The sequence below is a fragment of the Pleurodeles waltl genome, chromosome 8 (assembly GCF_031143425.1).
Source record: "Pleurodeles waltl isolate 20211129_DDA chromosome 8, aPleWal1.hap1.20221129, whole genome shotgun sequence".
Taxonomy (NCBI): domain Eukaryota; kingdom Metazoa; phylum Chordata; class Amphibia; order Caudata; family Salamandridae; genus Pleurodeles; species Pleurodeles waltl.
In genome coordinates this window covers 768,371,813-768,397,989 of record NC_090447.1, presented here as the reverse complement: position 1 = coordinate 768,397,989, position 26,177 = coordinate 768,371,813, and the positions used below count along the sequence as shown (strand labels likewise).

Genomic DNA, 26,177 nt, shown 5'->3' with positions numbered 1-26,177 from the left:
TTTTTTACTCCGATTTCGCCTATCTATCCTGTCTCTTTTAATGAAGGAAAGAATGTTAGCAGATAAACCCCACAGGGAAACAGGCCAGAAAAAACAGTTAAGCCTACTGCCCAGGATTGCATATTAATATTGACGACCTAATAGAAGAGGTTCAGCAAATTTAAACTGTAAGAAAACCCTATGCAACAACCCACCAAACAAGAAAACTAAATGAGCTAAGTTATTCAAAGGGAAAGTTCAAAAGGGAGTGCATCATCCGAGAACTCTAAAATGCAACAAACAAGATCATTCACCCTAGCGTCTAGTCAGCACAGATTGTACCCAGTATTGATGGTCCACCTTCAATTATCCCCAGTGTCTCACTTGAGCCAAAATTGATATGCAGTAACTGTTTTGCTCCCCTCTCTGATTTGATGATCTGTGCAATGTAGAACTGGATAAGAACAAGGGGAAGTGAGAGGAATTAATAAGATTAATCAGTCCTATAATGATCTGTGTGCTTTGATAATAGACCTAAATACAGAAATAATTATATTGAAATCCATGGTCAAGACATTAACCAAGATGATCTCTAAAAAATGATTGCAACAAAAGGAGAGAAATCATGTCCTCAGTGCCACGCGAGGGGGTGGGGAATGACAACATTAGTGAAAATGTATCTAGCAATTCTCAGAGAAAAAATTAATTTCACAGTAGCAGTTTGGCCACTTGTCAGAGCCAAAATTGTACCAGATAATCAGTTGGAGAAAATGGGTATTGATTGGTTAATGAGGCACCCCCCAACCCTACCCCAGCACCACTTACCTGACCGTGTCCTCTCCGAACCCAAATCTGTTTTTCTCTGCCTTAACCACACGTTTGTTGTTCTGGACATGCATGGTTAAGGCAGATGAAAACAGGATCGTTGTTCACAAAAGCATTGTTCCGCTTTCGTGGACAACGACGCTCATTGTTCAAGCGTCATTCTTCAGGCTCCTTCCCGACTGAGATGCTCAGTGAGGCAAAGTCATACTTAATCTCCCAATATGCTGGCACTAATAGTTGTTCCTGGCCCTGATATGAATTTTCTTGACCTCAACATATTCAACAGAAACTGTTCAAATTCTATAAAAGCACAAAACGTCTCGCAGAATTCTTAGAATTACAGAGAAAGGATCTATATATATTATAATAATGGGAGCTGATTTTAATTTAACTTCTGCACCAATTCAGGCACTCAGGGGCTTGACTAAAGATGAAGGTACCAAGTGGGGGATTCTGGAATTGATCACCCCTCCTAGAAAGCAGCTCTTGCAGAGTGCCTTGCAACTCGCTGATATATCATGTACAAATGGTCTACAGGCATATAATGGCTGCTGTCTCTCTAATATTTACACTAAGCCTACTTTCAAAAGAGGGATTCTTGGAAGCAATATTGATTGCATTTTAATAGTTTTATGGTTGTGGGATCTAATGATTGAGATGATTGTAATTCCAATGGTGGAGAGTGTCTATGATCCCCTGGTTTTAACTCTAGATGGTAAAATCATTTAAAGACCGATTATATGTAGGATCCTAGAGGGGAGAAGAGATAGAAATTAGTAGTAATAAAAGAACATAAGATGGGCAAAGGTTATCAAATTCCCATCAATCATAGGGTCAATTTATAACGGCCCAATAGGGACACTGAGTTTCTTTAGTGAAAACCTGGACAATAAATACCAAATAGTTAAGGCTCATGCTCATCTGTTTGAAGGGCTGAAAAGTTTCTTTACTAGAACAATAACCAAAAAGTTTCTAGCATCCCGGAAACAAACCCATGGTTTCCCAAAAACTGCAGATTAGATAAAAATAAGTTGACTAGCTGCATAAGAGGAGGAGATAAATTAAAAGTACGGCTGGCAATGGCTGTTTATAAATCTTGACCGGAAGAAGCTAAAGATGCCTGGGAAACAGAACAGTGGGAAGATCTACTCAAAGGAGTTAAAACACAAAGTTCTAGGCTTAAGCTCACAGTGGTTCATGGAGGGTGAGATATCAGCATGAAGCCAGAGATTCATATCCCATTCAATGAATGGGCAACCCATTTCACTGGTTTACATAAAGCAACACAGGATGGCAGGTTAAGGTTAAAACTCAGTTAAAATAAACCACTAGCCCTATTTGTCCTTACGTTTCTCTAGAGGACACCCAAACTGAAAATTTGTGCACAGAAAAAAGAGAAGGCCAAATGGCCTTGATAAAATCCCAGCGGATTTGTTTTGCTCATATGAATGCCATTTCAAATGCCATAGCTTTAGGAGCCACAGTTCCTTCATCATTGAATGGAGCTGAAATAATTTAAATTTTTAAAAAGGGCAGCCTCAGTTCAACTGTTAACTATTGACAAGTAGTCTTATAGACAATATTCTGAAAATATTTTGTAAACAGGCATTACATAAATTGGCTAACTGGATCAAAGAGGATGGGGAACCGTACTGTCAGCCAAGCCTCTAGATTCTTTACAATTAAGCAGCAAAAAATTGCCATCAAGAAGGGCAGTTTATATGTGGTCCTTGTCGACCTGAGAGAGTCATTTGATATAGTGATGAAAGAAAATGTTGTGGAACTTTCTTGAGGAGATGAGAGTCCCATCTGTACTGCAGGATATGATTGTTCACCTGTATTTGAAAACTATGCCCAGGTTCGGAGGGGTCCAAATGGGGAGGTGATGGAATCAATAGTTATCAGTAAAGGAGTCTGACAGGGATGTGTGCGAGTCCCCACCCTTCTTCCTCTTCTTTTTATAAATGGTTGTGTCATATTTTTATAAAATTGTAAGAAAGATTCTCCACATATAGCTGGTTTAGAAATACCTGCTGTACTATATGCGGACAATACACAATTGGTTTAAAAGAACTCCATAAGGGTTACGGACCTTATTCAATAGGTTTGCTAAGTGTTGTTCATTTCATGGCCTATCAATTCCTCGAGAACTAAATATATAGCAATAAACCCACACAAGATGATTAGGGATAAAATAACATTGAGTGGGGAAAATCTTGAGAGAGTAACCAAATTTGATTATCTGAGGGACTGACTCTGAGTTGCAGCACTGGCAGTCACAGATTACTAAGAGTACTCTCATATCGAAACATAGGACTGCTGCAATTATACAATTTGCTGCAAGATCAAAAGCATGACCTACCTTTCCGTCTATGGAAATACATAGAGGCCAAGCAGTTTTGGCTGCCCTCTTTGGGTCAGAACTATGGGGATATTCTAAAGAAGATGGATTGTGGGCATAGAAAATAATTTTATCGGGTCTCTGTGGGATCTTCCCAAAAGCACACCCTTAATACCGTTGAGGGTGGACCCTTAATACCCTCAAGCTGTCCTCTACTGACTCAATATTTGGTCCATGAATGGATGAGAGCTATACAGAGTGTTCCTACGAGATATTTAAATAGATCTTACACACCCAACATTCCTTGGTTAAATCATGTTAAGTTTACATTGACATCATTAGGGCTGAGTGATCTCTGGCATAATACCGGTGCTATCATCTCCTCTGTATGTACCAGCAATAAAAACAGATCATGGCAGTGTGAGACGGAGAGCTGGCAAAATATCTTTATCAATGGGCAACCTAACAAATACATTTCTGTTGAAGAAAGTGGACCCTAATTTCAAAGACTTTATGGACTGTGTAACCCCAGCTGCAGGGGCTCCCTGCCCAGCACTGTCAGAATGGGCACTGTCTGCTATGCAGACAGTGCCCATTCTGAGGGTGCTGGAGAGCTAGGATATTGGCTTCAGCTCCCTTACGAGAGCTGAGGCCAATATCAAAGCACTGTTCCTCCCGGGCAGCCTGGCAGACACCGTGTATTACAATGTTCCACGCACATTGTAATATGCTCGGGGAGAGGGGCCATCACCACCATGGCGGTGGCATTCTCCCTGTGAGTTTGGCAGCCATAGGGTGGAACCATCAAGCTCATAATGAGAGCCAAAGATCAGTATATGTTTTGCACTTATTTGCACTGGACAATTGAAATTTTAGGATACTGTTTACAAAAGGTTTTTTATTATGTGTATTGCAGATATATTTCTAGATATGAACTTAGTTGAATTCATTCTATTTGAATCTGAGCTGAGTTATGTAAATATTATTACATTTATAATGGTTTTGGATGAGTTGAGGGTTGTATGTGCTGAACAAACTGGAAAAGTTTGGATGTATGATTCTTTGCTTTATTTTTTAATAGATTTGTAATTTAAATTTGTGTTTGTATTAGTGCTGATGGAATTTTATCTGAGTGACAATAAATGCATAAGATAAAATGTAATATGTAATCTCCTTCCTTCTCTGAAACCCAAGTGAAAATGCATCATCTTGTAAGTAAAAAAAAAAAAAAAACAATTCAACATGCAAAGTGGTATTTCTTTCCCCAGAAGTAATGTTCTCAGCTGAGAAGGATAGGTGGTGGTAGGGGGGCTTGTTATTTACTGAAAAAGCAGACTACAGATACTTTTAAGATAGGGTACCATAGTAAAAAAAGAGAATAACAGAATTATACTTCCCTCTCAATTCATTGGTATGTGGTGCAGTTCTTAACTGGGAAAGAGACTTGTCTGGGTAATTCCAAAAAGGAACAAGACTTCCTAGTTATGCCACCAACAGCAGTTGTCATTGTTCATAGTGAAAAGTGATGTTCGTCTACACACAATATCACAACATCAAACAATAACACGTCTGTGATGATCTTCCAGGTCTCATACTGCAGGGACACTACAGTGAAAATATCAGTGTGCATCTGACCTCCGCTAACAGGTGCAAATTACCCTTACTGACCCCCACCAGCATTCTTTTGTACAAATTGGAGATTGCATTGTTCCTGATGAGCAAAGAGTTAATTTGACATGCTAGTCTTGAGGTTGTGTGCTTAAGCCCCTGCACTGGAACAGTGTGTGAATTAAAAATAGGAAAGGGGTCTGTGAGTATTGAAAAAATATTAGTTCAATTTGCAAATTTCATGCGGATATACTCGACTGCATTACTGTTCTGGTAATTTCTCCTGGTGAGGTTGAAGTATTTACTTCTCCAGCAAACCTCCAGCTGAAACTTGATCTCTAGTACTTTACTATGTTTTATTAAATTAACTTGGCTTTTATCAACATTTGTAGATAATCATCAATCAAGCTAAATTATAGCTGCAAGTATTCAACATATAAGCAAAGTTTTCCCAAAAATACTTTGGAAAACAATTCGAAACAAAATACATTTGTCCCACCAATGAAAGGGGTTTGAAGAGAATTATGAATTTCTAGAGTACACAACACACCTGACAGCACAGCATTAGAAATATCTTTAAAAAATACCAACCACCCCGCAATTAAAATATACCAACAATGATCCAAATGTCTTTGGTCTGTCGATGGACGTACCCTGAGACTGTGTTCTCAGGGTCGGATGGCAACAAAACAGTCAGTATAATGGTTTTCTGAAGAAGAATTGTTTTCCAAAATATGCCCAGCCAAATATGTAATATTCAGTGGAGAAAAGCAAATTACTTGTGTTCGCATCCTGCAGTCTGAGGCCCAGGTGCCCTGGATTTGGATTCCTAATCCACAGATACAGGGATTTAGCTAATGTATCATTACTCAGTAAGGAACTCCAGGCTAACAGCAACATCACACAATCCACTGACCATTCCTGCAGGTGTAGTACTTGTGCTTTTTGAGTTCCTAATAAAGTTAGTAGGAGTCTCTTAAAAGGTCTAGGGATGCAGTGGTAATTCAAACCCAATTTTAGTCTTAGAATAGCACACTAAAGCATATCACTAAGAAAGACACTAGTGTTTAAAAGTGTTTATTTCAACAGTTTAATTATGTTGCTTAGCACATTAATAATGATCCCTCAGAATATAATCAAACAACACTTGTGCATGTTGCCAGTGGCAAGAATAAAATTAACAGTTATTTCATGTTTTAAAATGTTCCTACCAGCCTACCACTCTAATGCTACTTCTATGCCCTCCAATATGAGAGAATGGGGTAGCTAAATTGCCTCTATAGTTTCTTGGGGCCCTGTGCACTACATACCTGTTCCAGTGGATCAGCTGTGTTTATCAGACTTCAGCTGGGAGAAAGTGTTCCTTCAGAAGGAAAACACACAACTACCTGGGCTCCACTCTTGTCACCAATGGACCGACCTTAGCTCAATAGTGGATGCTCCAGGAGTCTGGCAGGAACTCACATTATAACTTGGTGCAAAGGCTGTTCTAACTCAATTGTCAATTTGAGGGGTTTATATAGGATTTTGGTGACTGACTTATAGCCTGCATTGCAAATTCAAGGGGGGATTTTCCAAAACCTGAGCTGCAACAGGTTTAAACCAGCAAGGTGAAAATATGTCAACTTGTAGATCATATTTACCTTTCATGTCTCTGGTTAAACCTTAAGAGATATATATATATATATATATATAGAATAGCTCATGGCAGACTTGTGTTGCTTGATAGTAACGGACTAGTGTTTAGATGAAAATTACACTTTCACAAGTTATGCAAAAGACAATGACATACTGAATGTGGACCTAAGTCAGATAGCTTTACTTAACATTTTCAAAATGGAGTCTGATTTGGGAGTTCACAACACTTATATGGACTGTATTTTTTTATGCACCTTGTGCCTGATGTATATAATGTGCATCTCCTCTATCTTGATATATGTGATACTCACCAGGGATCTATGATCAAATCAGATAGGCATTGATAGCCTTAACATTCTTGTCCAATTTATGTTTGTTTTTGCTGTATCATTTTTGAAGCATTCCTAAATAACCAGAAAGTCCCTTTATGGTTAACCCCACCCCACCCAGCATGACTTTTGTATTGGCAGTGCAAATGTAAGAAAGGAGCTCGTCTAACATTGGAGTTCTTTATGCTTGTTTTACCCTGTTCAAAAGCCTATTATGTCCATCTGATATGAATATACCAAAATGCTGCTTGATGCCTTGGTCTAGATTCAATGTTAATTTCCTGTATACATACACAAAGGATCACACTTGTATATCTAAAATATGAAAACATAAAGCAGATATTTAGAGGAAGAAGTCAGATGTGCAATGCATGCCTGGCATGCATGAAACACATGTATGCCAGGCATGTACTGAACTTACTTGAACCATACCATCATATGATAAATGAAAACATGAATAGGAATAAAAAGCAGTCCTTCTGTATTCTGGATTATACAGGGCTATTGGCTAGGGAAGTAAATACAGTTCCTTACATACCTGATCATTCCCCAGAAGTTTTGGCGTGAATAGGCAAGCTTTCCTCAGATAAATGTGAGCAAAGTAATTAAACAGTAGGATGCAAGCATTAAAGTTAAGAAGCAATCTTTACAATATTCATACCAATTAAGCAAAAATAATAAAAATTTAAATATTAGAAAATAGCTTAATTACAACAATTGGACAATATAATCAGCAGGTATGAGATTGGGAAGAAAATATTCAAAAGCTACAAACAATAGGAATGTAAATGTCAATTGTAGTCAAGGTGCATTACCAAAAACGTCCACCGGAGGCCAATCTTGCACCAAAATTGTAAAAACAGCTAACAGCAAACTGGACTACCTCACAAATGCTGGAGGTTACTTACCTTGGAAGTTCACTTATTCAAATGCTCCCAATTTTTTCGGGCAGCTCTAACTGTCTTCTTTTTGGTCATTAAAGTACCCAAACTGCATGAGGCAGCATCCTTGGTATAAAGGCACACACAGGAGTGGCAGACAGCTTCAACCACTCTCTTTAGCCAGGGTTCATCATCCAATTTGGGCTGGCCTGAAGGTCCTTCCATAAAAGTACCCCTTTTGACGACTGTGTCAATGGGGCCACAGGATACAGGGTGTTCTGACCTTTAGGAAGCACTCCCAAATCGTGGGAACTATGGGAAAGGTGGCCAGGTCTCAATTTCTATCCAAGGCACATGCAGGCAGCAGGTACTTTCTCTTCTGTTCTTCTCCGAGTCAGATGTGCTCTGGTGTCTCTGGGTTAGGAGTATTTTTTGTAATAGCCACCACCTAGTCTTTAGCAGTAAGCCATCAACCTATCTTCAGAAGTCAGTTAAGTTCCCTTTTTCAGCAGTTCATGTCTTTCAGGCCAACAGTTCCAAACAACTCAATTTCGGAGCTCTTCCAAGATAGAAGGACCCCAGTGTCACTGTGTGCAGAACTTTACCAGACCTCTCACTTGCTGGTCTATGAAGATGAAAACGTTGCCTTCCATCCCAACAAGAGACCCACTCAAACTAGTTCTGAGCCAAATCATCACCTGCCGTGACTACAGCCAGGCTGCTTAGGGTAAGCATTCCTCAAAGACAACCTTACACCAGAGCTCTGGGTTAAGGTTCATGTCTTTTACTTGTGACCATCTGGGCCACCCCCCCTCCCCCAACATTCTTAAGTAGCTATGGATGGATGTCTTGCAATTATTGTCCTCCTTCCTTTTTGCCAGGGCTCTGCCAGCAGGGCATCTGTACACAGAGATATTTTCTTCTGCCCAGTCACATCACACCTATTCAGAAGATCTGGGGAATCTAATCACTTCTTCGCTAGGGGGTGAATTCTGCCACAAACACCCAGGTAACTCTCAGATTTCAACCAGAAATGAACAGCTTTTTCATAAACCATATTGTGGCATGTGTACCAAAAATGCATGTTAATGAACAGATACTTCTCTTGATCAATATTAGAGCAGAGGCATTTTTTAAAAAATGTAACTGATTCCCAACTATGCCATTACTATTAAAAAACAGATATTAACAGCACACTAAGATATGACAGATTCCATCCCAGAAGTCAGAGAGACAACCTTCCATATGGTTAGTTCCTCAGAACCCATCACAACTGCACCATGAAAGATAATTATTTTGAACATGCCTTTCATTTAACAGAAAAAGTGAACAATAGAGGCGACCCCCAGAAAGTTACTCAAAATCTCCCTTAAGGAGTGTGGTTCACACCGTGAGAAGCTCTGCAGAAAAAAAAGAACTATGAAGATGAAGACAAAGGGCCTGATTACGACCTTTGCGGAGGGGATTACTCAGTCAAAATGTGACGGATATCCTGTCCGCTGTATTACAAGTTCCATAGGATATAATGGAACTTGTAATATGGTAGGCGGGATATCTGTCACGTTTGTGACGGAGTAATCCCCTCCGCCAAGGTTGTAATCAGGCCAAAAATCATGTTTTTCCACTATTTTGCCCATTTACGAGCCAATTAAAACAAATTATCAAGCAAAATAGGCTTATCCTGACCACCCTCAATTGTAAATCAGAAAACAATATGCCTATACAGAAAATAGAGTCTCTAGCAATAACTTACACAGCACATTGACTCAGAAGTCCTCATGAGAACACTGGAACTTACAACCCATTAAGGCAAACCAGGCATGCAGGGATTGCATGGTTCACCAACAGACAATCCAAGGACGTGTTTTTTTCTTATAGAGAAAAAAATATGTCCACCTGAATTTTTCAAACTGTAAGACAATAAATGTAGTATATGAAATAATCTGCCTTTGCAATAATAATATATCCAGGAAGTACATACATGGAAAGGCCAACCTAAATCTAGAATTCATTGTAAGAATATGTCAGCCCTTCAGGCCCAGTGTTTAATGTGAGCCATGGTTTGTGGTGCTCGGAACCAGAACTTAATTGTATACCCCAGCACTTATGACAATGGCCACATGTTGGTACTGTGTGTGTAATTTGTCAGCTGAGCTTAGTTGTTTATTAATTCAATATACATTGTAAACAACGAATATCTTCTGCCCCAAGTCATTCTTACTGTTTTGGGGGGCTAGAACAGTCTGAATTGTCACAAGTACAGGAGTGTGATGGGAAGTAGTTGTTTAGATACTGTCATTAACATCGCTGGCAGGGGCAGTGGGTGGTGTAAAATGAAGCGGCCTCCTGTCGAGGGCCCGGGCACTTTTTTTTTTACAAATTAAGCAGTGCCCTGGTCCACCACAGAAATCTATGGTGTAAATGATCTTAATGGACTGATTTCCAAAGACTCAAAAGAAGTTGGTACTAAAACACTCCTCGTGAAAAAAGAAGCTAGCCTTATGTAGTGTTGAGAGCCCTAGGCCCTTATGTTACGAAATAAAGGTGACGCAGACACTGTAGCATGGTTGTAGGAACTGGCCTCGGGCACGTGCACCCAGAACGTTTTATTGGCAGGGTCACCTGACTGGAGACGCCTATTTACAATGGGCATGGGGTGTGAGTGTAAGGCCAGCCCTCAGCAGAGTGGCGGTGAAACACTAGAATGTGTCCAGCAGGACACTACATCCCTCCCAAACTTTACTGAGGAACGGAACAACAAAGTCCAACCTGTGGGAGAGAAACCAAGACACAAAATATATACAAAGTCTCTTCAGGCGGTCCGCCTGACCTGCGGCATGTAACAGGTGCACGAACAGCAGTGCAGATGACATCCGGATACTTCAGTCGCTTGTTCACAACCCCAAAGTTCGCAGGAGATTGTCAGTCCGGTCCCACCTGGGCTCATGTTGTCAAAGTCTATGTACAACTTCTGATGCGGGTGCATCTGGAGCAGTGGGGAGTCCACTGTACACAGTTCTGTCTGGCGTTCCGGGTCCGGAGATTGTACACCTCCTAAGACTGCAGATGACGTGACAGCCTGGTGTACCTGGGTGTCCAGCGGCAGAGCAGAGCTTCCCTCTTGTGCCAGAACTCCATCAAACAGGAGTCTCCTTAAGGCATTTGGTGGGCTGCCACGGGACTGTGTGGACTGCGCCGGCCTATCCCAGGCCAGGCAAAGGTGTTGCAGTGGAACCACTTACAGGACCACATCCTAATCTCACATGGAGCAACAAGGGTGGTTGACGCAAGGTCAACTTGCTCGAACCGTCAGGATTCAGGTGCTCTAGCCATAGTGCAACAGTCTTTGGGTGACCTGTCTCTGTATGAGACCTCCGTGCTTCCCGATGCCTGACATGGAGCTGTCTCAGGTGCATCTCTTGCAGCGGAATCTCTCTCTCAATGGAATTCCCTGGAGGCCCTTGCCCTGGGATTGCCACAGGACTGCGTGGGCTGTACGGGCCAACATAGGCCACGCCAAAGGAGTTGCATTGAACTCCGAACGGGGACACGCCCAAGTCTTGTGCTAAATAATGGGCCAACGGTGGCCATCTTCTGTTGCTGTGTGGCCGTCTGGCACGACCTCTTGTTCCGTGTGTTACGTCATGCTCTCGGGTGCTCTGTCCATCCTCTCGGGCTCCTGCCCGTGTTGTCAGCTTTCAGTGGCGCAGCTCTCTGTGCACCTCTGACATTGTCCCTTTTCATCTGGGCGTCTTTTGTTGACGCCTCTCTTATCTTGCGGTAATGTGGATCACTGCTGAGGAATGTGGCGTTGTTTTGGCAGTGGCAGCGGCTGGCCGCCAGGGGCTGCGCAGGCCATGCGCGCTCTCCTAGTGGCTGGCGTGGCACTTAAGTCCATTTCTCACTGTTGCAGCTTGGCTGGGACAGCTGCAGTCTTCTCCTTTGCTGTGCAGCATCGTACACGTGGTTTCCGTCTTCTGCGCCGTTTCCCTCCGTGGGCACACTGCTGGTATGGCGCAGTCAAGTTGCTTTCACCAAAGTTTGTTTCCCTGTTAAAACAGAAACAAGGGTGCAGTACCTTCTTTGCCCACTAGAGGCAACTGTGGCGCTTCTTTTCAGGTTAAAGACAGTCTTTCCTCCTACCGGGTCTCGTTTCTGTCCAAAGCTGATGCTGGTGAGGAGCCATGCTGCCAGGAAGTTCATCAGGCCGGAGGGGGCTGCAGGCAAGTACATTTTTCTTCTTTTCTCCATATTGCTTCATTTTTCCCTTGTTTTATTGCAATTTTTTTTATTTTATTTTTATACAGCCTCGTGGTGAAGAGGCAGGAATTCCGTGGTGGGGTCCGCTTAGTTGGTGCAGGCCGTCGGGGGCCGGTGCTGCGAGCCCCCCCGGCATCCCACATGGGCTTTGGTGGGGGGGCGGTTCTGGGTCCTTTACTTCTTTTTTTTTCTTTTTCAAACAACAGACAGCCTCGTGGGAAGAGGCCAGCAAACTTCACAATGCTCAATGAGGGGGGGGGGGGGTTGGCAGCCCTTCGGTACTTCCTGGGTTCTTCTCTCGATGCCCAACAGCACCTTTGCCCTCCTCGCATGCGGCCGCAGCATCCTTCCTTCACGTTACGGGCCGCGCTTCTGGCATGCTTATTTGGAAGTGGGGGGCGGTCCTGAGCATTTTCTGGATTCCGGTGCGAGGCAGCACCATTGTGCCACCCACCTCGCGCCCGCAGTAGTCCTGACAGTTATGTTTGCCGGGATACAACCAGCGGCCAGGGGAGTTGGTAGAGCCACATTTGGGCAGCAGCACCCTCCCTAGAGCTGTGTGCCATTTTCTTTCTCTGCATGGCGGCGGCAGTCCATTGGAAGGGGGGGGTGGGCACTTGGCTTCTCATTACAGTGCGCAGCAGCACCGTTGCGTCGTCTTATTTGCGGTGGCGGCAGCCGTCTTGGCAGTGCAGCGGCCGCCTGTGGCATGGTGTGGTGGGGGTTGTCTTCCTTATGCCCCCACTTCACCTCACTTTTGCCGTACTCATGTTTTTTTTTCTCTCTCAACCGTGTCCTCCGGCCAGCTCACTGCATTATCAGACCCACTCGTCACCATTGTAGTGTTGGGGGCCATAGGCCCTCATGCTACGAAATAAAGGTGATGCAGACGCTGTAGCATGGCTGTAGGAACTGGACTCAGGCACGTGCGCCCAACCCTTTTTATTGGCAGGGTCACCTGACTGGTGACGCCTGTGTTGGATGGGTGTGGGGCGCGTGAGCATAAGGCCAGCCCTGAGCCGAGTGGCTGATAAAACACTAGAATGTGTCCAGCAGGACACTACACCTTATATTAAAAATTTACACCTTTAACACAGGCCTTAACAAAACTTCCGAAATTCAGAATGTCTAATTTGACTACGTTCCATTGAAGAGTCTGCACAGAAATAATAAACCTATGCGTTACCAATTCCGTTAAGTAACAAGAATGGGTCGATATGCGTCAACACCAACCTCCAGAGGCAAAAAAGACTCTCAGATTCCCGGAAAGGGCACCATCATAGGACTTCAAAAACAATTATGGCCCATTAGGCTATTCTCCTGAGTCTCAGACTCCCTGACCTTCTTCAGTGGCGAACGGGAGAAAATATTTGACTCCTGTAATCTGTACACCTTCACTGCCAAAATATTGGGCTGGCGAAAAACAGACACCCTGCCTCCCTCCAAAACAGCGTTAGATGCACATTGGGACGCATTTAAAATATTTGCACTTTACCCACTTTTACACATAGTGCCTTTTCACAGGTATTTGCAAGTTGTGTCACTCACTGGTGATAGAACACATTTTTATTTTACGAGTAATAGGTGAAATATGATATGACGAATGCTATTTGTCTCTCTTCTTTTTTAAGATTTCATATGAACTGAATCTGAGAAATGTGGTTACAAAACACATGTATACACATTCACAGAAATAATATGATTTTGATCAGTTGATTTATTTTATCCTGATCTATTAACAAAGAATAATAACAAAAGAGCTCGCAAGGTCTTTAGATTTTCTTTCTACTTTTTTGGGGAAGCCATCCTGGACGTGTGTGCGGAGGAACATAGGGCCAGATGTAGCAAAGGTTTTTACACATTGTGTCTATGGGAAAAAGTGTTCGTACGTATGGCCCATAGAGTGTTGAGACAGTGAGTGCGAGAGAGAGAGAGAGAGTGTGTGGGTGCACACGCGTGTGTGTGTTTGTTTGTTTGTTTTGGGTTTTGTTGATAGTGTCTTAGTTTCCTACCATGCCACAAGCCCTATAACTTCTTTCACTGTTCCATATGCATGGTTGTCCATGCTACATTTGTTTCAGCTTCTGTGGTGAAACGGAACCATAGCAAAATCTGCATGCCACACATGGCAGGTACTCATAAAAGCAGAACTGTTACCGTTCCTGGCCAGTCTGTTCAGGGTCTGAATTCCTGGCAAGTCTGACCCGGAGATGGAGTAAAATAAAATGGGTACCTGGGTGTTGGACATTACTGCCTATTATTTGAGCGCATGTGCCAATGGGTGAAGTGCGATCTACAAATAGCTATCACAGTGGTACGTACAGTAAATACAGTAAGAAAATTACCGAAAACATGGTTTAATGAGAAGAAAATCTAAGTTTACCGTTTGAAACTTATGCTACTTCATTTCAGGTCGTGTGGGAAGGACTTTTTGTACTGTTCGAGTTCCGCCTGGAGTGAGCAGAATCTGATTACATTCCATATTAAGTACTTTTTGAATTCTTTTACTAGGTTAACCTATTATTAAAGCCTGCTAACAATTCTCCAAAAAATGGGGTGGAGGAGGAAAGAAAGGTATAAAGTATGCCGGCTTTTATAACACAAAACAAAACAGCCCTCATATGATGTCCTTGTGAGATGATTTTTCGCAGCTTCCGTAGAGCACAAAGGGCCTGATTTAGATGTAGGCGGACGGGTTACTCTGCCACAAACATGACAGTTATTCCGTCCGCCCTATTACAATTAGCATAAGATATAATGGAATTGTATTACAGAGGACGGGATATCTGTCACATTTGTTACAGAGTAACCCATCCCCCAAGAACTAAGGGCCATATGTACGAACACATTTAACCATAGACACAGAATGGGTAAAACCCTTTGCTACATCTGGCCCTAAATGTGGCCCTAAATTCTAGTCCTCATAATGTAAGAAAACCAGTGAGCTTGTTTTAACATGATTAAGATAGCCAAATTATGGGTATGATGTTTGAAAGGGTTTTCAACTGGCAAAGCCTGCACTGAGCAAAATAGCAGGCTTTCCAAGTGCCAAACCCACTATTGCTATACTATGGCAGAGGTTCTCAACCTGTGATCCGCAGACTCACAGGGGTCCATGACACATTCCCACGGGGACCGCAGGCCTGGGCCAGAAAGAAGGCACTTCTCCAGCTGAGGCCTCTCGACAAAGGTGTGTTTCATGTTTGCTACTTCATTTGTGGAGCTGTTTTAAAAGCACTGCATAGTTCCTTGTACACCCAGCAGCTTTCCGGCAAAAAAAGGCGTCAGGATAACCCTGGAGAATAATGTACCTGCTGGAGAGAGATGGGAGTTTTGTCTAGTGGCAGTTGTGACTCATGTAAGGTAGTACAGAGGGTTAATGTGCCTATCCCAAATACCATGTACCATGCAAAGAACAGTATTTTATGTGCATGTCACAGTGGGTTACTGCTTCTGTCACAGAGATTGTTTTGTTACTGTGCAGTTCATAAATTACAATTGTAATCTAGCACAGTGAGCTATGAACTGCCATCAAAGGACTGCATACAAGCTGCATGGAACAAATTAAAAGTTATGTTTTTTCCCAGTATTACATTATCCTTAAGCTGCTAAAAAAAAATTTGCCTGTGTAGAAATACATTATTATTATAGTCAATGCTAACCACTGTGTTATGCTCTGAATCCTGAGAGTGTGCTTCTCCAGACTAAGCACTCTTAGAAAATGCCTACCAGAATGGATGACATGTGAATCCTACTCCTCGTAGTCCTCTGTAAAGTTCTTCTACACTGGTATGAGAGGTGCTACAAAACAAATGAAATACATGTGACAGAGGCTATCAAAGGATGAGAGGCCCTCATGGTTTTACTTCCTTTCCCTACCGCATATTTATGTGAAAAAACTTTCTCCGATCTTATGTACCCAAAAAATAAAAAACTAATTTGCTTGGAAAATGTAGAATTTGACCTGGAGAGTCAGCTTTCCTAAATAAAAGCAAACATTGAAAAGTTAGTTGCCGAAATGCAGCATCAACCGTCCTATTAACATTTTTCAATTTTTGCATATGTTTTCAATATAAAATATTTATAGCTTTTGTAACGCAAGTATTTGGTGTGTACTTGTATTTTTTGCCAATTACCATTTTAATGTTTGAAATTTAAATCATACAATGTACTTGGGGGTCCCCGGCTTCAGGTTGTGTTTCAGAAGGGATCCTCAGGAGTCAAAAGGTTGGGAACCACTTTACTACGCATTGAAAGTTGCAGATGGATTTTGCAATTAGAAAGGTCCATCTTACTATTTCAAAGAAAAAGTAAATGTGAAAGAGATATCCCCTCTTCCTTTTGACTCGCTAAACTCTATATTTCTGATAACCAACAGTTTCTGTGGCTGCAAACCACTGATGGGATGTCAGCACAAGAAACAAGATGGTATCTGTTGGACCTGGCCCTTTTACAGGGTCATTCCCCAGACTTTTTGCCTTTTGCCTCCTTATTTTTCTGACCTTTGTTGGCTGACGTTTTGTCTCTGAGCACTTTTTCACTGCTAACCAGTGCTAAAGTGCATGTGCTCTCCCTTGCAAAATTGGCATGATTGGCTTATACCTAATTGGCATATTTAATTTACCTATAAGTCCCTTGTAAAGTGGTATCCCTATACCCAGGGCCTGTAAATTAAATGCTACTAGTGGGCCTGCAGCGCTGCTTGCGCCACCCACTGAAGTAGCCTGTCAAACCTATCTAGGGCCTTCTAGCGCAGGGCCTGTGTGCGCAGTTTTTTACCACAAGGACCTGGCATCTAAATTTACTTGCCTGGCCCAGAACTCCTCTTTTACTACATGTAAGTCACCCCTAAGGTACGCCCTAGCTAGCCCTATGGGCAGGGTGCCATGTATGTAGAAGGCAGGACATATGTCATGTTGCGTGGCCTGTCCTGGTAGTGACAAACAGCCTAACTTGGTGTCTCACTGCTGTGAGTGCTGGCTTCTCATAGGATTGCACTGGAAATGCCCTGCCTTATGTGTAAGGAGTATTGTCTGATTTATGAGGGGGAGCGTAGGCATGTTTGGTATGGTTGTGATAGTGGTGAGAAATGCTGCTTACTGGTGTGGGTGTATTTTTTATTACTATCACAGAAATGCCACTTCTAGAAAGTGCTCATTTATCTGTGCTTATGACTTTGGTGTTTGCAGCTTGCCTCCAATCCACGTCTGGGCAGACTGACAGTTGGGGCTTTGAGCATACTTTTCAGACAGCCTGAACACAGGGAGGGTGGAGGTGTCACAGAGGTGTATCTACATATTGTAAGGCCTTCCTGGGCTGAGAGAAGGGAGAGGCCGGGCACACCTGCCATGGCCACACACAATAGGGTCGTTTACCCCCCACTGATGTTTGGAGCCTGGGCTGGAGGAGAGAAAGGGCACTCCCAAAACCTGTTGTAACTGGTTGGAAACCCCTCTTCCTCCCCATTGTAAAACACTCTGAAAACTTAGTATAAGTACAGGGGAATTTCCCCCACAATTTAGACATAATTTGACATCACTTTGGACATTTCTGGGAACTCCAGGAACCTTACCTGGTGCTGGACAGGACGCTGTTGAAAGGACTCAGCAGGACCACCTTGGACTGCTGTGCTGACCTGTGACCTGCTTGGTCACAAGGAGGAACTGCCACTGCTTGCACCCCCTTGTGCTGACCTGCTGCTGGATTCTCGAGCCCTGCGCCCCCCTTTTTCATCAGTTGTCTCCAGAGGCAGGGTGCTGTGGCCCCTGACCTCTGAAAACTCTCCTCAGCATGAGGGGTGCTACCTTGGCTGCGTAGTGCCTGGGGAGCGCTCTTTTGTGCCCTTGAAGTGCTTTTTCTAAAGTGCGCTTTTGCCTGCTGGAGGGAATCACCGCCGCAGCCCGGACTGCAGATTTGACCTTAGCGCTTTCAAAAGCGCCCTGTTGATCCACTCAAATCACCGCCGCAACCCAGGCGTCTAATAAGTGTTTAGTGTGAGGACCCCGCTCTGCCCAGTGCCTCCGGGGCACGTGAAGAAGTAAAGCGGCGCAAGCAAGCTCCTCTCGGCCCCCCGGGGCACGGTCAGCTGTTGGGAGCACCCCCGGGGCACCAGCCGCCTCCTATCCTCTTGGGATCACTGCGGCAGACCAGGAAGCTTCTCTAATCACTCGCACACCTCATCGGGTGCAGGCGAGCGTCTACTCGGGCCCCAGGAGGGGTCTGATCCTTACGAGCCTCATAGCAGGACTCAGGGAAGGCGTGTGTTTACTTGTGGTGTAAGTTTTGCATCACGTGTGTTGTGTGTGTTGTACAAACGCTTCACACATTGCCTCTGGGATAGGCCTGACTGCTCGTGCCAAGCTACCAAGGGGGTTATCTTGGATGTGTAACTCCCTTGCCCTGACTAGAGTGGGCAGGTTCTGCCTGGCTGAGGTGCATACCCTAGCCAACCAGAAATCCCATTTCTAACAGTATCCATCGCAAAGTGGAACCTGTAAGAAGGGACAGCTTCCACTGTGTGAATTTTGGCAGCTGGCAGTTCGGGAGAATGCAGCAGTCAATATAAGAACTGCATGCGCCCCTCTGTCATTTAAAATCATTCATTTTAATTTTTTACTGCATCTCCTACCCTTCTAATGAACAGTTTTGCATTCAAAAGGATTTGCAGAGGAGATGTTAACACATATAACTGTACATGCTAGGTGAATAGAATAGTCTGGATGACCAAGCACATAAACAAGAACAAAGTCTAAATCACTATAGGAGTATTCATTACCTCATTTATACATGGTCTTACTTGCCTGGTCACTTTCGACTGCGGCCCCACCATCTTCCTGAACAGATTCTTAAAGGTCATGTCATGTCATCAAGGGCCACAGACAGCAATGTGCTAAAGCTTCAACATGATCATGTGAGCCTGTATGAGAGACTGACTCTGCTGAGTCCAAAATGGGTCCACCCTGGGGCACCCTGGGGGGATCCTGCCTGGAAACCATAAACTATTTCCTGGGTGCTGTTGGAAATGGCTCCTTTTGCTGGGTTATCCCCAAACTTGTTGCCCTCTTCCTCCTATTTTTTGTGTCTGTTTTTGCTGGTTTTAGGACTCTGGGCTCTTTAACACTGCTGATCAGTGCTAAAGTGCAAGTGCTCCCTACGTAAATTGTGATTATGATTGGTTATCCGTTATTGGCATATTGGATTTACTAGTAAGTCCCTATCATACTGCACCATGTGTGTTTATGGCATGTAACTCAAATGCTACTAGTGGGTCGGCAGCACTGGTTGTGCCACCCATGAGTAGTCCTGTAAACATGTCTCAGACCTGCCATTGTAGTGTATTTGTGTGCAGTTTTAAACGGCCATTTTGTCCTGGGAAGTGCATCCACTTGCCAGGCCCAAGCCTTCCCTTTTTGTAAATGTAAAGCAGGCCCAATGTAGCCCCTTGAGCAGGGTGCAGTGTAGTTAAAAGGTAGGACATGTACTGGTGTGTTTTACATGTCCTGATAGTTAAATACTGCCAAATTCGTTTTTCACTATTGCAAGGCCTATTTCTCCCATAGGTTAACATGGGGATTTCCTTGAAAAATCTCTTAAGGGTAATTTCCCGTTGGGAGACAATAGAGATATGGAGTTTGGGGGTCTCTGAACTCACAATTTAAAAATACATATTTTAGTAAAGGTGGTTTTTAAATTGCATGTTTGAAAATGCCACCTTTAGAAAGTGGGCATTTTCTTTCTTAACCATTCTGTGCCTCTGCCTGGCTGTGGAATATATGTCTGTGTCAGGGTGACATTTGGGCTGGTTGTGAATTCACTCTAGACAGTCACACAAAAGGAGCCCTGCATATCCTGATGGGTCTTCCTGGTCTACAGTGGTGGGAGGAGTTGACACTTGCACTTGAAAAGGGGTTGTCCTGTCCTTACAGGATACAGTCTCCAACCCCCTAGAGTGTGTCTGGGACCAGGACAGAAAAGTCAGAGGCTTGTTCACTACAAAGGCGTTCCTTTGATGTTTATGTTTGCCTATTTCAAAGACAGAAATGAGTATAAGTATTGGACCCAAAATGCCAGACATTTAGAACACATCCAGATTAAGAGAACACTCTGCCAAGGAGAAAAGATGAGGAGCTGTGAGGAGGAGTACTGCTCCTTTGCTGTCTGTGCTGTGCTGGGTTGGTCTGCACTTGCTGCTTCTGCTTTGGAGAGGACAAAGACTGGACTTTTCTGTGTATCCCGCTTGTGAAGTTTCTCCAAGGGCTTGGACTGAGCTTGCCACCTGTTAAGAAGTCTCAGGGACATCAAAGACTTCACCTGTAAGCCCCTGGGTTCTCTTGCTGAGGACTCTACTTGCCAAAAGGCCCCCACTTTAGTTACTGGACCCTTGGGAGTGAAGTCTGGCATAAAACAAGAAGAACCAGACACACTGACTCCAGATGATTCAAGAACTGGCACTGCTGGCTGTCTCTGCATCACTGCCTGCACCCAAAGTCATTGTCCCCGTTGAAGTGCAAAGAACACGATCGACACCGCAGGCCCGATGCAGCTGCAGTGTCTAAAGTCCTGAAGCACCATGAGTCCCGAGTGCCATGTCACTGAGGTCAGTGACACCGGTGGTGTGACACCAACCAAGAGAGGTTTCTCCATTGTGTCTTTACCTGCTGGATTTATCGACCCCGCTGGATTGTAAGGAAAAAGCACTGTGCCGCCGATACCACCTCACATTCCCTGCATAACAGTAAGGAACCGACGCCTCATATCATGCGCAGCAGTATGGAACCAACGCTGCACCAGCTCCAGAGACGCCTCCCCTCCCGACTACCTGCCATATCTTTGACCCTGCCTCATTTCTAAGGTATTGTACCTGGGGTCTGTGCCACTCCGTGACTGGCTCAGCACTCTCGCGAGTGGCATTGGACAGTTGGGAATGACTTGCACGATGCCGTGATAGTACCAGTTGGAGCTATTGTGTGTCTAAGCACTTTATTGGGATTTAATCTTTAAAAATTCATATCTTTGCAAGTGTATGTTGGATTTTTTCCACTTGGTCCTGTGTTAGATAAATATTGGTGATTTTTCTAAACTGGTATAGTGTCCATTTGTAGTGTTTTCACTGTGTTACTGTGTGTGAGTACAAATACTTAACACATTGCCTCTGACATAAACATGACTGCTTGTGCCAAGCTACCAAGGGGATGAGCAAGGGTTATCTTAGGAGTGTGACTCCCTTACCCTGACTAGAATGAGCGTTCCTAAGTTGACAGGGTGTGAACTGACTGCCAACAAGTGACCCCATTTCTGACAGTTGCTTGCTAGGCCTGTACCAGGGTTTAAGTCCTGGGGCACTGGAGCTGGAACCCACTTCTTCTCTCGCTCACCTCAGCCTGGGTTTGGAGTCTTGCTAGTAGAGATCCTTCCTCCATCATTCACTAACTGCCTTGCAGGACTACTTTTCATCTTCTGCATTCTCCATCCACAGCAAATTTGGCATGAGACCATGGAGTCACAGGGAACTTCTCCACCCAAGGCTCAAATCAGCCTTGTGCAGATCTGTCGGGCTTTTAGCTCCTAGAGGGCTCTGTCTCTAGTCAGAGGAGATGCCTTGCAGGCTATAGCACCCTTGGAGTGACCATCATGCCTCCATGGATATGACAGGGTTGAACCAGTGTGCCACACTTCTGCACACAGCACCTTAGGTTCCCACACTCTGATTAGAAAAATCTCCACCCCCTGTCAGAAAAATCTTACAACATTCATATGGGTTCCGAGGGATTATTTTGGATCAAATAATTACGTTGGCATTAATCCTGGGAGATTAATGCAGAATTAATTAATGTTAGACTCTTAATTCCTGTCTTTTTTACATTAATGTCAGCTACTCATTTTTAGACTAATTTCCCAAATGTAAATATGCATGTGTATATTTGTTCACATGTATATTTACTACTACCTTTCCAATATTTTGCTGTTCCCTATTGACAAGTGGAGATTTACACCTAGGTGGAGGCTCAAATGCCTTCACTCCCTACAGTTAGAGGGTGGAGCCCCATGTGATTGCATTTATGACTGTAAAGTTACTACTAGTTACTTCATGACCCAATGTTATGTTCTGCCTAAGTGGCAAACATGTCCACCACGGGGATTGAGACCTCTGCCAAGGAGATGGCAATATCCCTATAGGAAATTTGATAAATGTTATTAATTTAATTAAAAAACATAAAAAATATTGTAATGTATAATATAAATGTACATACATTTAAAATAATCATTGTTAACCTGGAAACAATAAATAAAATGTTACAGAACATTAATTCCCCCTAAATTTTTACTATATAGTAAAATATTTAAATATATTAAGCTAAAAATATTAATATTTAACCAATAATATAAATAAAATTACTCATCCTCACCAATATTCCTATTTTACTATCCAGTGTACTTGCTTAAAATGTATCCATTTAATCATTTGACATTCTTCTACTTTTCAAAAAAAGTTGAAAAGTTCAATGTATTTTTATTTGTTATATATGCATAGCAATTAAAAATGTGTGTGGGTTTATATACATAAACAAAGATCAGAAAAAAACGTGACGTTTCGAACTAAAAAGTCACTGAAGCTCACTTTTTTTTTTTTTTTAACACAACTTTATTGCATTTTATACTTTACGAAAGCAATATCAAGTACAAACAATGTCCGGTCAAATCAGTTACCGGAGATCTGTATTTTAGATTGACAACATTGTTTCATACAATAGGGTAATGATATTGTGATATATAAAGTAGACAGTATCCATGTGTTTTGCAAACATAACATTGAACCTGCTAACTTAAACTACCCACCCGCCCTTGACTGACTTGCTTACTCAGCTTTTCTACAATCATGAGGGGGACTAGACCTGTGTAATAATATGAGTAGATATTGAACAATCTTGTCATGGTTAACAAGGCATTAGTGCGGAAGCATACAAACAGTGGATAAGAGAAAAATGGAACCTGGAGTCCATTGCCGGGGGAAAGTCAATCTGCTATAAGCACCAGCAGCATGAAACATCACAGACAATAGTAGGAGAAAGGGCTACTCTACACATTGATCCAATGATAGCACCTTAAACCCAATCCCCTCCACTGCTGCATGGAGAAAGTTTCTCTAACATTGTGTCCCATTGCATTGCTATTTATGGAACCCTTTGTACTCCTCGCGGCAGATGGCAGTACTTTCTGCCAGTCCCCACCGCTTAACTTCATCTCACCAATGTTGTAACAACGGTAGCCTGGGGGATTTCCAATGGCACGCAAGTAACCTCTTGGCCAGCAGAAGTGCCATGTCTACAAACCGGAAAGTCACGGACACTGATTTGGGTCTCGGGTATAGACCTAGTATGCAACGTGTTAAAGTCTGCCAGTGAGTCTCACCTGTTAGTCATCAATGGTGTCCTAATGTCTTCCTGATAAGAACGCAGTAGTGAACAAGACCATAGCATGTGTATGAGGTCCGCACTCGACAGGTGACACAGTGGAGAGGAGGCTGAGGAGGTCGATGGGAATATCAGATTCAATCTATGTGGCGTGAGATAGGTCCTGTGAAATATTAAAAATGTAATACATTTGAAGCGTGAATTTCTGGATATTTGTTTTGAATGTTTCATGAGGAAGGCCCATTATCCATCCGTTAGCGTACTCTGTATATCGAGTTCCCATCTATTCTGTAGAGAGACCAGTGAGGTCCCTACATGTTTCCCAAGTCCCTTATATAGCCATTTTATTAATCTTTGTTCACGCCCAACAGTGTGTATTGCCTGCAACAGTTTGTGCGTTTCAGGCATGTGGCCGCCTGGGGCCGAGTGTCGACATACATAGTTAATAATACTAGCATGTGTTAAAAACAGGGTATTTGGAAGTCCATGCAGGTGCGTAAAATCTTCGTGGGTCAATAACACTCCCTGCACAAACAGGGAACCTATGGTTATCTCCGCCTGCTGGTTCCAAGGATGCAGCATGTTATTTGCAAAAATACCTATAGATAAGGTAAGACCACATAATGGTATATGTGGAGAGAACGGGCACAATGAACGTGTGTTTTTCATGACGAGCTTCTAGTACACGAGTGCAACTTTTAGTAGTAGAGGGCCTTCCGTGGGAGGCACAGAACCCCGACAAAGCAGTGTATGCAGCCTGCCAGTATGCAACATATGTGGGGTATAACCTATTTCCTCTAGGTTATGGCCAGTCAACCAATATGCCAGCCATTGTAACTGACTGGCTATGCAATAGGCTTTTGTATCAGGAGCCCCCTTACCATTCTCATCCGATGTAATTTAGCCAGACTGATCCGCCGTCGACCCACACCCCATATAAGGTCTATTAGTATTGCATTAAGCTTAGTAAAGGGGCTTGGCGGGACCAAGACCGGCAAGTTAACTAAGTAGTACAAGAGGCAGGGCAGGAGGACCATCTTGGCCAACAAGCCGGCTGGCTACAGACAAGGGCAGAGTCCTCCAGAAATGTCATCTAAGAGGTCGTTTGGGTTGTGATATATTTGCAACTGAGGTACCTGAATGATTGTGCTGCTAATTATATCTGAAATAGTCCGAATGTAATCTGGGCTATATCCATCTGACCCCTGAAGGCGAAGGCATAAGACTTACTTTCATTTATCCATAGGCCTGACAGGTTTCCAAACAATGTCATAAGCTGGGCTGCTGGCTCCAGTGAGGAGCACAGATCCTGAAAATAAAGGATCATATCATCATCGTATAGAGATATCTTATGACACGATCTGTCCACTCATATACCCCACATCTCCGCCCGTTGGCGAAAGCATTGGGCCTATGGTTCTACCGCCAGAACAAATAATAAGGGTGATAGAGGGCAGCCTTGTCTATTACTACGTGAAATCTGGTACGAATCAGAGATACAGGCCCCAGTCTTAGCTCTGGCCGTAAAGGATGAGTAGAGTAGCCGAACCCAACGGATATACCTAGGGGGTATACCATACCCTGTGAGAGCCACCAACATGCTTCAATGCGTAGAATGAGGAAGTATCCCAGTGTAGGAAAGTACCATCTTGCCTGGCATGTTACCCCCATATTTCACTGTATATATGTTGTTTTAGTGTATGTGTGACTAGGACCCTGTCAGGTAGGGCCCCAGTGCTCATAAATATGTGCCCTGTATGTGTTCCCTGTGTGATGCCTAACTGTCTCACTGAGGCTCTGCTAACCAGACCCTCAGTGGTTATGCTCTCTCTGCTTTCCAAATTTGTCACTAACAGGCTTGTGACTAAATTTACCAATTCACATTGGCATACTGGTAAACCCATATAATTCCCTAGTATATGGTACTGAGGTACCCAGGGTATTGGGGTTACAGGAGATCCCTATGGGCTGCAGCATTTCTTTTGCGACCCATAGGGAGCTCAGACAATTCTTACACAGGCCTGCCAGTGCAACCTGAGTGAAATAACGTCCACATTATTTCACAGCCATTTACCACTGCACTTAATTAACTTATAAGTCACCTATATGTCTAACCTTCACCTGGTGAAGGTTGGGTCCAAAGTTACTTAGTGTGTGGGCACTAGCCAAGGTGCCCCCACATCGTTCAGGGCAAATTCCCCGGACTTTGTGAGTGCGGGGACACCATTACACGCGTGCACTGTACATAGGTCACTACCTATGTACAGCGTCACAAAGGTAACTCCGAACATGGCCATGTAACATGTCTAAGATCATGGAATTGTCACCCCCCAGTGCCATCCTGGCATTGGGGGGTGACAATTCCATGATCCCCTGGGTCTCTAGCACAGAACCCGGGTACTTCCAAACTGCCTTTCCGGGGTCTCCACTGCAGCTGCTGCTGCTGCCAACCCCTCAGACAGGTTTCTGCCCTCCTGGGGTCCAGGCAGCCATGGCCCAGGAAGGCAGAACAAAGGATTTCCTCAGAGAGGGTGTAACACCTTCTCCCTTTGGAAATAGGTGTGAAGGCTGGGGAGGAGTAGCCTCCCCCAGCCTCTGGAAATGCTTTGATGGGCAAAGATGGTGCCCATCGCTGCATAAGCCAGTCTACACCGGTTTAGGGATCCCCCAGCCCTGCTCTGGCGCAAAACTGGACAAAGGAAAGGGGAGTGACCACTCCCCTGACCTGCACCTCCCAGGGGAGGTGCCCAGAGCTCCTCCAGTGTGTCCCAGACCTCTGCCATCTTGGAAACAGAGGTGTTTGTGGCACACTGGACTGCTCTGAGTGGCCAGTGCCAGCAGGTGATGTCAGAGGCTCCTTCTGATAGGCTCTTACCTCTCTTGGTAGCCAATCCTCCTTCCTTGG

At 43.7% G+C, this 26,177-nt stretch overlaps 1 protein-coding gene across 1 annotated transcript in view; it reads right to left on the bottom strand.

The window, feature by feature from the left end:
- Positions 1-26,177, bottom strand: part of ADGRG2 (adhesion G protein-coupled receptor G2) — a 904,627-nt gene that overhangs the window by 628,311 nt on the left and 250,139 nt on the right. The window lies entirely within an intron of this gene.